The sequence below is a fragment of the Euprymna scolopes genome, chromosome 46 (assembly GCF_053919585.1).
Source record: "Euprymna scolopes isolate OS-2025 chromosome 46, ASM5391958v1, whole genome shotgun sequence".
NCBI classification, from domain to species: Eukaryota; Metazoa; Mollusca; class Cephalopoda; order Sepiida; family Sepiolidae; genus Euprymna; species Euprymna scolopes.
The window spans coordinates 190295724-190305484 of record NC_136527.1 but is presented as its reverse complement, the minus strand read 5'-3'; positions in this window follow the sequence as shown (position 1 = coordinate 190305484).

The window sequence follows — 9761 nt, the reverse complement described above, 5'->3', positions numbered from 1 at the left end:
GAATTTAGCAGTGAAGCTAACACGCGGCCAAGAGTAAAAACCAAATATACAATAAATAAATTTTACCATAAAAATAAAGTTACTTTTCCATCTACCTGCCTTTTTGTTTGTTTCTTTAAAGTAGTTTTAAATGCTATTTATTTTGCAACAACTAAACTTTACAAAAACAACTGTTTACATTTTTCCTAGCAGCAAAAAAGCGAAGAAACAGTTTACGTTGAAAATATATTTTAGTTAGAAATCTTTTTAGCGTGTATGTTTTAGATATAAAAAAATAGCATTTATTTGCCTCCGACAAGGACAATGTTAGAAGTTTTACACTGAAAAATGGATTTTTTACACAAGATTTTTTAATTAAAATGTGTTTGTAAGTAAAAAAAAAAAACAGTTTTTTTTTATAATTATGCATTTTTAAACTTTACATTTAATTTGTTAGTAGATGGGTCAGATAATACGCATTAAAAAAAGTAATTAGAAATCCTTCCCGACTGAGACAATTTTAATTGTTTTTGTTTTTTTTGGGGAAGAAAGCTACATTAAAATTCAATGTTTTTTAATGCTTATATATGACATCCTATTTTCTTATAATAAATCTCCACTTTATGTCGATCTTTACCGGCATGGGAAGGTCATTAAATGGTCAAGTTTGTTCTTTTTATATAAAAAGCAAGTTGTCAAAAGATTTGTAAATAAAATTTTGTATCTTTAAATATTTTTGTTTGTTTGCTCACTAATGTAAACTTTTTTATTTTGCATTTTATTTACAAATACGTTTTGTTATAAATACATCTTTAAAAATAAATGTTGTAAATAAAACTGTTATTAAATAAAACGCTATTTTCAAATAGTAAACTCCTAAATTAACCCTTGTAGGGAGGCAGATAAATTTCAAAGTTTTTCTTTTGTTTTTATAAAAAAATAAGCTATTTTTAAAAATGTTTTTCGTTTGTTTGCAAAAAAAAAACCCAAAAAAAAACAACAACAAAAAAAACGCAAACTTTTATTTAATCTGAAAAGGAATAAATATATATATTATTTTTATTTTGTAAAGTGTACATAATTTAAAAAAATCTTTTTAATAAAAAAGTTTTTGCGTATTATCCATTTCTGATTGATTATTTGTCTTTGTTATATATTTGAATATTTATGTGAATGTTTGTTTATTATTTGATTAAATATTTATTTATATATTCGAATTCCTTTACACAATATTAAAAAAAAATACGTAAAATTTTTGAAGCAGCACCCCCACTAATCTAAGGCACGAGCCGCCACTGTATATTATTCCTAAATGAATTATATATATATATATATATATATATATATATATATATATATATATATATGAAGGCACTATAAAAATTCTGAATATATTTATTGGCTATTTGACCCTCATCATACGGATTACAGGAACACAAATTTTCATTCAATGCAGTTTTTGCGTAATGTTGAATGGTCGGAATGTACATTTGATTTGTGGTTCACAACGTTGTGTTGTTGCAGTAGAATTACGTTAAACGATTGTTATCATCGATTACTATTCGATTTACTGGCAGAAAAACTGGTTTTGTTGCAAAAAAAAAAACAAAAAAAAAGACAATTGTTTATTAATAATAATTATTAGAACACTTAGGTAGAATCGGATTTTTTTTTTTTTTTTTACAGACTTGGCTTATTTTTATATAGGATATTTAGGTTAAATTCAATTGTCTGGCATCTGTTGTTTATTAAAAATGAAACTACTGAATATTTTTGTTTAAGCCCCGGCTTCCTATGCCAAGCGTAGGGTTCTTAATAACGTAATTAGTTTAGCATTTGTAAACGTATTTGGAACGTAATTATTTTAGCAGGTTTCTTAATAACGTAATTTTTTTAGCAGGTTTCTTAGTAACGTAATTATTTTAGCAGGTTTCTTAGTAACGTAATTATTTAAGCAGGTTTCTTAGTAACGTAATTATTTTAGCAGGTTTCTTAGTAACGTAATTATTTTAGCAGGTTTCTTAGTAACGTAATTATTTTAGCAGGTTCGTATTTGCTATAAGTACTAAACAGTTGTGATTTTATTTGAAAGAAGTAAAATGGTTGTTAATGTTTGTTCAATTCCGAATCAATTCATAAAAAAAACTGACTTTATTTTGACAATAAAATTTTTAAATAAAAAACAATATTCTTAATAGTAAATTGCTTTCTATAAATTCATGTACACAATTTTGGGCGACCGGTTTAAAATAGTAAACGTGTAAGTGGCGTAAACAGTCGGCAGCCATTTTGAGTGGAAAATAACACATTTACCAATTAAATTACTGGTACTAGTGCAGAGAGTGATCCGGACGTAAATAATAACGTTATTATTTAAAAAGCTATTCTTTATATGGGGAGGGTGTTTTGTACATATTCTATACTTTAACCTTCCAATTGAATAAAAAATACATCATAAAGCTTTAATTAAACTTGGAAATACGATTTAAATATAGCGCGAATCATTTTGGGCCACCGGTTTAAAATAGTAAAATTGTAAGTGGCAGCCATTTTGAGTAGAAAACTACATATTCACCAATTTTCTTTACTGTTTAAATTTTTAAGCAACACTGTCATCCGGGGAAATCGAGATTTTTTTTTAGAATAATTTTAAAAAAAATGTTTTTTCAAATGCATTAAATTTAAATAGTTAGGAAATAAAATAAAAATACAATGATTTCATGCGGTCAATTGTTAAAGTTAGGAAATAAAATAAAATATCGAAAAAATAAAAACTTACCTTTACTTCTAAGCAATTCAATACGAAAAAAATGTCATGAAAATTCTGGGATTTCTTTTTTGTTTCTGTTCAAAACTGTAAATTTGGTCGGTTTCGTGGGATTTGTTTAGTAAATTCATACAAGTTCGATTCCGTGTGCCCAAATCATTAAGGAAATTCTTTTTAAAATGTTTTAAATCAAAAACGCGATTGAAACGTGAATAAAAAGACAAAAAGAACAAAGGAAGATTAAAATGAAAAAAAAAAAATGTGAGCTTAAAAAAGATTAAAAGAAAAAAATATGAGATTAAAAAAGATTAAAAGATAAAAAATATGAGATTAAAAAAGATTAAAAGATGAAAAAATGCTAAAAATTTACAATGAAAATTTGTCAATTCTTAAAAGTTCGTAAATTACGTGTGAGGAAACGTTTTCTTCTAAATTTAACTTATTGTCCCTTCATAAAACTACAATAATCAAAGGGGAAAAACCGAATAAAACTAAGATATCTTTGTTCTGTGTTAGTTATATGTTAATGGCCACCACCACCGTCACCACCACCACCAACAACAGCAACAACAACAACACTGCCACGAAAGTTGTTTTTGCGCTGGAACTCGGCACAACTGAAAAATGAGATAGGCAGGTACGATTATTTTATTTATGTAAAAATGGCACCAGTGAATAGGATTGCTGGACTTTAATAAATGTGTGTAGCTAAATTTTTCAAGAAAAATTATGAAAAAAAAAAAGCCAAGTTAAAAACGTTTAAAAAATCAAGTCATAAAAATTCTAAATCCAAAATTATTTTTGTTAATCATACAAACTTGCCTGGTCGTAAAATACGTTTAAATATATTTTAATTTATGCAAATTTCATATTCATTATTTTTATAACGACAATTTCAATAGTGATTTTTATATTATAATACATTGTAATGCCACCCGGCGTGTTCCGGCTATAAACTACGCTTAAATATGATATTTTAGTTCACGCAGATTTCATATTTAATATTATAGAGCCAATATTCTGTTGATTAATATATTGTACCCGATATATAGTAGTGATTACAAAAGTTAACAAAGACATGACTCGGGTGCCATCAGCTTGAATAGAACCCAAACGTTTAACGCTCCAACTCCAGTCAATATCATCATAAATATCGTGAAATGGATTAAAAAAACAATGGTTAAAAATGAAACGATTTTAACGTTTAAATGTATATTTACGCATGCATGAAAATACACTTTAATTTGACTAAGAAATGCGAATTGTCAATTTTTTTTTCAACTTTAACACCTTAGCAATTATTTGTACCGGTGAAATACTAAATCGAATTTGTTCCACAGGTTCAAATCACGTATATAAAAATTTAAAAGTCTGTTTACCAAACATTGTTGGAATTGTTTCTGTTTTTACACCAACAATTGTATACTCTCCCTGTGTATATACTACTATTTTTTATGCTGGCTCATGATTTATATTTATTTGTTTTATTGGATTGGTTTCGTATCCTTTTTTTGTATGAAACTACCATGATTTTGAATAAAACCCTGCTAGCTCCGTTGTGCTGAGGTCCAAGAGAAGAGGCCTCCCTTTTCGAATTCGCCAGCTAAGCAGGAGGACGTGCACCACATCAGCTGATCGTGAATCCTAAAGCCTTTCCCTCCAAGGAGAAGAACTGTACGACACAGTAGACGCGACGAGGCGGTTCTCCAGAGAGTGTCTTCAGGGAAAGAAACTCATATTCAAAGAAATGATACAAGCTTCACAGACCCTTTCCACAGACTTGGAGCAAGCAGCAGCGAGCCTTTAATTTAACGAATTTAAAAGGTGCTTGAACTTTGAACATTATTTTTGTGAGTTCCTTTATTTAAGGCTTTATTTCGGAAGTACTTTTACTTTTAATATGTTCTGTGGTAGTCGGGTTAACAAACGACCCTTCCGTTAAAACATTGTTTTATATAGAAGAAGAACCAGCATTTTTTTTGTTTTGTTACTGTAATATTGCGAGCGTGTTTTGTCTTCGTTATTTTGGCGTTTTTTGTTAATGCCGGCAAAGGGAAACAATTTGCAACTGTTTTCTGTAAATAAAACCTGTTTTTCATTTCAAACAAGACCTGTGTTAACTTCTTTACCCACATTTCTTTCTTAATTTTATCCTCTTATTTTTTTGCTGGCTTTGTTCACGCGTCGAATATATCTGGAAGCAAGATAAATTCCGACAACATTGGCAGAAGAGTTTTGTAAAGAAGTTCAGTACACAGTCAGAAGACAGACACAATATGTGTGTAAACAAATGGGGCTTAAACGTTTGGACAATGTTTAAATGTTGTTAATTCACATGTCTGTCATAGAATCACCGAGGTATTTACTTGTCTAGCTGCACTGATGAGCTGTGATACAGCGAAACAATACTTTATGTGGATGACTTTAATGTTTCCTATCTTGGGTTGAGCATATTGGGAAGTGATAAACAAACTGCCACTAACGTATTAAGCGATGCTCTTTGTGTAAATAAATAGAGCTTAAGAAATAAATAGAGCTTAGGCGTTTGGACAATGTTTAAACATTAATTCACATGCCGTCATAGCAGCAGTCGAATAGTGTTACTGTGGGAAGCGCCGACTGTCGTCTAGGTGGTAAAGTTTAAATCCTGACTTATATAGCCGCACTGCTGAGTTGTGATACAGCTAAACAGTACGTAACGAGATAGTTTGAGAGACATGTAGTAATCAGTAAATAGTTGGTAGTCAGAGAGGGTTCGACAGTCGTTAGTCAGTTGAGGAAGGACGATCCACTGACCATAATGGCTGCGAATATGTGGAAAAATGTCAAAAGTAAAAATCAGCTTAACAATGGTGAAACTTTGCTGCATCTGATCTGTTTGATCTTGACGGATCCTTTAAAAAGCTGCAACTAAAGATTAGGAAACAACGTTGTACTAATCTATAGTTGCTGATTTTCAAACAGATAAGTTTTGTTTCTTCATTATTAAATAATCTTAAACTTCAGAGAACTTTTTATCCTTTTTGTTATATTGTTATATAGGGATTTCATTAAAAGAGTCTTATTAAAAGTTTGTTGTTGAGGGATGTTGTTTTACTTAGAGAGTCTTATTGAGTGTTTGTCGTTGAGAGAGAGGGATGTTGTAGAGAGATGAGCTGCGATACAGCGAAACAATACTTTATGTGCATGACTATAATGTTTCCTATCTTGGGTTGAGCATACTGAGAAGAGATAAACAAACTGCCACTAACGTATTAAGCAATGCTTTTTGTGTAAATAAATAGAGCTTAAGACATAAATAGAGCTTAGGCGTTTGGACAATTGTTTATTCACATGCCGTCATAGCAGCAGTCGAATAGCGTTACTGTGAGAAGCGCCGACTGTCGTCTTGGCAGTAAAGTTTCAATCCTGGCTTGTCCAGCCGAACTGCTGAGTTGTGATACAGCGGAACAGTTCGTAACGAGATAGTTTGAGAGACATGTAGAAATCAAGCAAGATTTGGTAGTAAGAGAGGATTCGACAGTCGTTAGTCAGCGAAGGAAGGACGATCCACTGACCATAATGGCTGCGAGCATAGGAGAATGTCGAAAAATGTCGAAAGTACCAATCAGCTTAACAATGGTGAAACATTGCTGTAATTACAAAATATTAATAATCTTTGGTTGCGGATATTCCAAGGATTCATCAAATCAAAATCAAACAGATTAGTTATGTTTCTTCATTGTAAATAATGTTAAAACTTCGGAGAATTTTTATTCTGTTTTGTTTTATGTCTTGTTTATACTCTAATCACTAGACGATCAAATATGTCAACATATATATATATATATATATATATATATATATATATATATATATATATATATATATATATATATATACACATATATATATATATATATTAAGTAAAGTGATTTTCAATTTAAAAATTAAAAAAAATTTTTTTTAATTTAAAAATCAAATTTTATCTTAAATTAAAAATCAGTTTCATAAGAAGGAACAACAACAAAGTCAATTATCTGTACGATCGTTTCGGAAATACGTGCTTTTTATTTGTGGTATACATGAAGCTATGTAGAACAATTATATATAGTTTTTTAGGTAAGCACGGTCTCCTCATCAGCAAATTTAGGAGGATTTTTATTGAATTTAAAAGACACCATAAATAAACCTAGCATTACAAGTAAGGCAGATGAATCTGAAAAAATTGAAATAAAAGGTTTGGATTTAAAATTTATAAGAAAATTAATATAGGTTATAGATAGAAATGAGTAGAAAAAATATATATTTTTGAATTTACATAATAAATTTGATTTAAAAATATATAGAGATAGTTACCTTTTAGTTTTTCTTTTTTTGAAATCAGGAACTGTGTTTAAAGTAGTCATTTAGATGTTTGCTATAGCTTTTTATTTTATTGAATGATGAATTTTAAAAGGGTGACGCATGTATATATGTATATGCATGTATATATATATATATATATATATATATATATATATATATATATATATATATATATATATATTAAACATCTTCAGCGAATTTATATGATAAAATATTTACCGAATTTATCATCCAACTAAAGAAGAAACCAAAGAATTATGCCTACTTCGGATTGTTACCTTGTGTCGTGGAAGAATCAAGATATGCATTCGATCCTTTTACCAAAGACTCTCACTTCAGGATTTACCAAACGATTTGGTTATGAAATTCGGTATCTTTTTATTTTCTATCATTTTTCCCTTACTGTATGAGTTGTAAACTTTAAGAACTTTTTTATTATGATTTTCTATGTTTATTGCATTTAGCAAATTAGGTATAAACCATTTATAATATTTGCTAAGATTTTTTTTCCTCTGAGGAGAGGGTGGGTATTGAAAATTTATAGGTTAAGGAGATATACTTATTGAAATGTATGCTTTGTCTTAATAAATATAATAAAAAAAGTCTACATTTGAAATTTAACCATTTCACGTCATAAAATATTAATTACTAAATTATTATATATATATATATATATATATATATATACATATATATATATATATATATATATATATATATAAACTGTGTGTGTTAGTGTGTATAAATGTGTGTGTTGGGTGGAGAGGGCTCCCGTAAGCCGTGGTGAAGGCAACCTTTCTGGAAGAAGCAAATCTCTGATTTAAAACCCCATAAAGCAGGAGACCAGTACACGCATTAAGCTGGTCTTCAGCCTAACTTGTTGCTGGCTATATTGCTCTTGCTTGTTGCTGGATCTCAACATTTTGAACAGAGAGAGAGAGTGACTGAGCTGTGATACAAAGCTAAGACTCTGTAACATCATCTGTATATAGATACTCGCTCAGGCATTTGTCTATAAGAAATGGTCATGTGGCGATGGAAAAGTTGTGACGCGTGAAGGCTTGAAATGCTGGAAACATGTAATAATTGATCTCAATGACCGTCTTCAGTGTCATGCCTGCTTGAGCGTGTGAATTCACCGGTAGGACTAAAAAAAAGTAATTTTTGGGTTCATGAACTTTAAGTGTCTGATGGAGTAGCACTCGTCTGACAAGACGTTGCAATCACCATATATATATATATATATATATATATATATATATATATATATATACACGTGTCGAATATATTTGATGGTCTAGTGATGAGCGTACGACAACATAACAAAAAAGAATAAAAATCCTCTGAAGTTTTAACATCATTTACAACTGAAGCAACACAACTTATCTGTTTGATTGTGATTTGACGAATCCTTTGAAAATTTGCAAATAAAGATTCGTACGACCTAAAATCTTGGTTGTAAGAACATCAATTTATTTTCATCCTAAATATATCTTTCTTCTTGATTAGATTCTCTTTCTATTTTTACAAATGATATCACCTCTTGAATTCAATAAGTATTTTAATAATAATCCTGCTTAGCCCGTCAGTCTTCTGACTGTGTGCGGAACTTCTCTACAAAACGCTTCTGTCAATGTTTGGTATACAGACTTCACATTTTTATATAGGTGATTTGAACTTGTGAAACAAATTCGATTTAGTATTTAGTCGGTAAAAATAATTGCTAAGATGTTAAAATTGAAAATAATTATTGACAATTCGAATGTATAAATCAAATTAAATTGTCTTTTCATGTATGCGTAAATATACATTTAAACGTTAAAGTCGTTTCATATTTAACTATTTCTTATCCATTTGACGATCGTTTGAATGATATCGACTGGAGTTGGACCGTTAAATGTTTTGCTTTCTATTCAAGCTGATGGCACCCATGTCATTTTTTATTATCGTTTGAAATCAGTACTGTATACCTGCCAAGTAGTATGGATTAGGCTTATTATAATAATCACCATAAAAATGGCGCTGTAAGAATAATGGATATTAAATTTGCATAAATTAAAATATATGTAAGCGTATCTTATGACAGGATAAGTTAGTATGGTTAAAAAAAAATTCAATTTAGTATTTTTCTGGTTTTATTTCTTTTAAACGTTTTTAACTTGGCCTTTTTTCCTGCAAAATTTAGCTACAAACATTTATTAAAGTCCAGCAATCCTATTTACTGGTGCCATTTTCACATAAATTAAACATTGCCAATCGTACTTGCCTATCTTATCTTTCGGTTGTGCTGACTTTCAGTGCAAAGGCAAATTTCGTGATAGTGTTGTTGTTGGTCATTAACGGGTTTTTTTTTCTTTTTTACCTTTTATTATTTTAGTCATATTAATGGAAAATACGTTGCAAACATCATCGGAAAACGTTTATTCACACATAATTAACGAACGTTTAAGAATTGACAAATTTTCATTATAAATTTTTATCGTTTTTTTTTATTATCTTTTAATTTTTTTCAATACTTTTTATTTACTTTTATATTTATTTTATTTTTTAATCTTTTCTAATATCATACTTTTTTCATTTTACTATTTTTTAATGTTTTTTAATCCCATATTTTTTAAAAACTTTTTTCATTTTATATTTTAATGTTCGTTCAGTCAGTTTTTTAACC